At 41.2% G+C, this 4,907-nt stretch overlaps 1 non-coding gene across 1 annotated transcript; it reads left to right on the top strand.

Annotated features, from left to right (window-relative positions):
• Positions 1-4,124: 4,124 nt before the first annotated feature.
• Positions 4,125-4,231, top strand: LOC121105975. Its single transcript, XR_005838707.1, has one exon. It is a non-coding gene; the product is annotated as a U6 spliceosomal RNA (small nuclear RNA).
• Positions 4,232-4,907: the final 676 nt, after the last annotated feature.

Genomic DNA, 4,907 nt, shown 5'->3' with positions numbered 1-4,907 from the left:
CTGCCACCCAGGCGTCCAAACTTGGTATTGATTTTTGTTGTCATTCCCAACCACTGTAGCCGAGGCACAGGAGCGCAAGAACGCCTGTCTCCGGGGGTCCCAAACAGACAAGGTTTGGCCACCCACCACTAACAAAATCCAAAGGCAAAAAAACCAGTGGTGGTGAAACCAGAAAGGAATTTATTTTATTGAGGCCAACACCAGGAAGACAATGCACTAACTTCTCAAAGACTGTCTCCAAAGTGCCAAAAATACTTCCAGGTTTGTATAAGGAAAATGTGTGACAAAGGTCAGTGGGTACGTGCAGGTGGGCAGTGAAGGTCAAATTGATCATTGTCTTGGGGTCAGTCACTTGGGGTCTTGCCAGGTTAGGGCACTCCTTATGCTTAAGGGGCTAGTTTCAGTTCCCATCAGGGGATGCTTTGCCCTCATGGTCTTTTGCCTGCGTTAAGAGATAAGCTAGAAAGAAAAACTTAATCAATTAGAAAGTACAGACTGAGGTCAAAATGGAGGTAGTTGAAGTCCTTTAAAAAACTTTAAAAGTTTAAAGTTTTTAGTGATTGATTTCAAAAATAGGAGTCTTTCCCAGTTTGGTTCACTGTGTTAAGCTCCATCAAGAAGTCATTAAGCTTCTGGAATGTGCCTAAACTATGAAACTTTGAACAACAGCTAAAAGAAGTGGAGAGTCCATTACGTGTTTTGCCTTAAAGTAAAAGATGGTTTCAAGGTGTCTAGCCGGGAAGAATGATGGCGAAAGTGACAAAAACAGACAGAAAAAAATTAATGAGAGGAAAAATAGCTACTTCAGTTTGTGGACAATGGCTGCTACAGGACCGCAGATGTTTCAGGGCAGCCGGGCGAGTACGTCTGGAACACGCTAAGAGTCAGGAGCGGAGATGCCAATTTCACAGACATCTGCATTCTGTCGAAGATTTGTAGTGGCCGAGTTTACTGTGATCTTTGTCTTTCCGTCTCTAACTGCTGTCCAGCTCTGCCCAATCGATTTCATCTTTTGAGATCTGAATTTGTTTTTTTTCTGATAATCTGCCTTACACTTGTTGTGGCTGTGGGTCACGTGAGGGGTTGGGGTGAGGGAGAGAGAACAGGAAGACATTTTTGTCTGCTTCTAGTGCTCCTCCAGGAATCAGAAACACCAGGGAGAAAAGGATGCCGGCTGAGGGGCTTGAATGACAAAGCCACTAATGAATTGTGCGAACAGAAGCGTTTGGGGAGCATGAGCCCGGTCTCCTTGTTAAATTGTGCCTGATGCTGGACACCCTGTGTCGCTACTGTGTTATCACAGCAAGCATAACATTCAGGATTCCTTTATGAACTATGTGAGAAGCCACTAAAAGCATTCTCTGATGATACAGTCAGCTCTGGGAAAGACATCTGAGCTTTAATCAAGAAATGTATGTGGGCGAACGTTGCTGGTATCTTGTTTAATAGACACAGGTAACATGTCCTCCTTTCAAATGTGCTTTCCATGACATCGAGTAGATTTAGAGAGATTTACAACAATGGGATTGGCATGACTGTAGACTTCCTTAACCCAATCTTTTATGGAGATCTTTATGTAGTAAAACATCCGATTACGGGCTCAGCACAATCATTTTTGGAACATGATCCTGTATTTCAGAGCACCTCATCATTCAGAAAAATATCTTTGTTTTAATCCTTCCTGATACAAATTAAATTCGCTTTGGCGCTCAAGGGTTATAGTAAGTGTAGCACACGCTCCTTTGTGCTTGCTTCACAGAACCTCCAGCCGGAACCAACCAGCCAAGACTTCTTTCATCTTACCAGCAGGCGGAGAAGTTCAAATGAAATGTATGACCATCTTTCCACAAACGCACATCTGTATTGGATTGTTTATCTCTGCGTAAATACGTGTGATGAAAACAGTATGTCATGGTGGGGTTTTCTCAGTGGAGGGCTGTAAGTTACACAAACACGGAGTATGCTGTGGTTTGGGGAGCTTTTACCTTGTTGCATTGCCATTTATATAGTTTGGATTATGGCATCTTCCTTTGCCAAGTGTCAGGAGTTACTTCTTGCTGAAAAGAACTGAGGTCAGTCGAAAATTAAGCAGATCTTAATTCATTTGCCTTTTATTTCTTTTACTCGTAATCTATACTACAAACCATCCGCTCACAAAAAATGTCAATGCCTCAAGGTCAACATCTCCTATGCTTCAGTCCATAGCTCCTTAGTGAGTTCCTAAGCGTGCCACAAAACTACAAAAATATATATCATAAACTTATATAAGCCTCAAGCTTTAAAAGCTGATGGCAATTTACTTTAGGAGACTATGTTAAAATAAGAATCGTAGGCTATGTGTCAAAGTCTTCACGTTTGATTTTGTTGATGCTAACATGATCTATGTAAAAAGATGATAGCCCAAATTAAAGGTCTGGTCTCTAACCCAAACTGTTATCTCTATATGACACTCCAACACACTACAGACATTGGGTAACTGTGGTTACTTTTTTGTGTCCTCTTGACTGAGCTAAGGTGTGCTGAGATAGCTGGTAAAATACTACTTCTGGGTGCACCTATGTGTGTCTGGAATAGATTAGCATTTGCATTGGTAGACCGAATAAAGAAGGTCCACCTGCTCTGATGTGTGTAGGCATCATGCGGTCCCTGAGGGGCCTGAAGAGAACAAAAGGTGTTGGAAGGGTGAATTTGCCCCTGCTTAAGATGGGACATCCATTTTCTCCTGTCCTCAGACTTTAGTGCTCCAATGTCTTGGGCCTTCAACTTGGATTGGGGTTTACACTGGCTCGTCTGGTTCTCAGGCTTTGGGTTTGGATGGGAACTACACCATTCACTGTCCTGGGCCCCCAGCTTGCTGACAGCATGTCGTGGGACTACTCAACCTCCCCAACTGTGTGAGCCAGTCCCTCATAATAAACCTCTTTCTATATTCCACATGTCCTATTGGTTCTATTTCTCTGGAGAGTCCTAATTCAATGACTCACTAAAATAATACCCTAAGTTCCTATAGCCTTATGGAGCTCCTAGAACAACCATTAAGCTATTGGCCATTTATTTAACTTTAATATCAAGTTAAATGTATTTAGTATTAGAAGTCAAACAGAGACCTATGTAGAATATTGGAAGACACAGGTTCTCCCTTTGAATTTAAGACTCCATTTTGGATCAAAAGTTGAGTAGTAAAAAGTCTCATTAGTATGGCTCTTGAAAGTTTTCTCTCCATTCTTGTTTCCACTTGAGTAAAACGAATGTGCTAATATCAATACAGTGCTTAAAGTGTAGCAGCTTAGAAAGGACTCTCAGCATAACGTCTAGAGTTGTTGAATCACTATGTTGTACACCTGAAACGGATGTAACATTCTATGTAAACTATACTTCAATAAAAAAAGGGGACTCTTAGGACACAGTGTATGCTGTGGTGGGAAGGGTGATTTCCCCCTCCTTTCGAAGATGCCCACCTCCGAAGCCCTGGAATTTGTGATTCCGCTGCTTTACATGGTTTACGGGACTTTACAGAGGTGGAATGAATTTGAAGGATCCTGAAACAAGGAGAGACACCTGGATGATCCAGGTGGAACCAATCTAATCACTTGCGTCTTTCTCTCAAAGCAGAGAAACTTCCCAGCTCCGGTCAGAGATGTGTCCACAGACGGAGAGTCAGAGGGTTGTGGGTTGAGGATTCTACCCGTTATTCCTGGCTTTGAAGGTAAAAAGAGGTTTCAAGCTGAAGAATGTGGACAGACTACAGAAGCTGGAAGTGGAACAGAGTATGGGTGAGTTGAAATTGGTTCAATAATTTCCTAACGTTAACGGGTACAACAACTCACAGGCTACTTGTTTAAAATGCATCTCACCAGGCCTAACCTCAGGCATTTGGATTCATTGTATCTAGTGTGGGGTTAGATCTAGGGTGGGATTCATTATATCTAGTCTTAAAGTTAACTCCATTTGGACAAGAGTTTATTAAGATGAGTTCAAAAAGCCATTCTAGCTTGATTAAAAATAAGTTGCCATATGTAAGATATAATTTGGTAGTCTTCTTTTCCATATTCATACTACAGAATCAGGGAAAAGTGACATACATAAAAGTACTTACTTTTGACTGCATATAAGTTAGTTAGCTTGTGCTCACTTTGGCAGCACGTATATTAAAATTGGAACAATACGGAGAAGATTAGCATGGCCCCTGCACAAGGATGACACACAGATTCTCGGTGTTAGCTTGATAGCTCCCTTCTAGAAAATTCACCAATTTTGAACCTCAGTTTTTGAAAACTTCACCAGGGGTACTTGATCAGAAGGATCAAGAATGTCCTCTTTCAGGACATTTATTATACGTGTTTATTTGTTTAATGTGTGTTTTCCATGCTTGTCTGTAAATTCCATTAAAGCAGACAACATGGGTACCTTATTCACATCAGTAGCTCCACCCCCTAGCAAAAGACCAGACCCCATCAATCAAGAAGTACTTTCTTTTCAGATAAATGAAAAGTGCGCAAGTGTAGTTAGTGGTAGGAGAGGTACAGGGCAGGGTAAGATTGAAGAAATATACAGGAGTTAAAATGAGCAGATTTAACAATCTGATGAAGGATCGCAGGAAAAATGGTTTTCAGCCTCAAGCTTAAGTTGTTGATGGATCTATCCCCAGTCAAGGAAGAAATAAATTCGGTGGAAGGTTAATTTAGTTTTGGAGATCATACGTTTGAGATGTCTGTGGGAGCTAATAACCAGTGAATAACTAGCAATGCATAGGAATCCACAATTCCCAGGTGTGACAGAATATCTGTGCTCTCGTTCTTAGAACTGAGGAATGTTACTTGTATATGGCAAAGGGATTTTGCACAGGTGATTGAAGTTAACATAATAAAAAAATATTTTAAAAAAAGAATCTTAATGGTGAGGCTATT

The sequence above is a fragment of the Ursus maritimus genome, unplaced genomic scaffold (genome assembly GCF_017311325.1).
Source record: "Ursus maritimus isolate PB19 unplaced genomic scaffold, ASM1731132v1 scaffold_3, whole genome shotgun sequence".
Taxonomy (NCBI): domain Eukaryota; kingdom Metazoa; phylum Chordata; class Mammalia; order Carnivora; family Ursidae; genus Ursus; species Ursus maritimus.
Note: the sequence above shows the minus strand (reverse complement) of the source record. Positions and strands in the feature narration are given on the sequence as shown.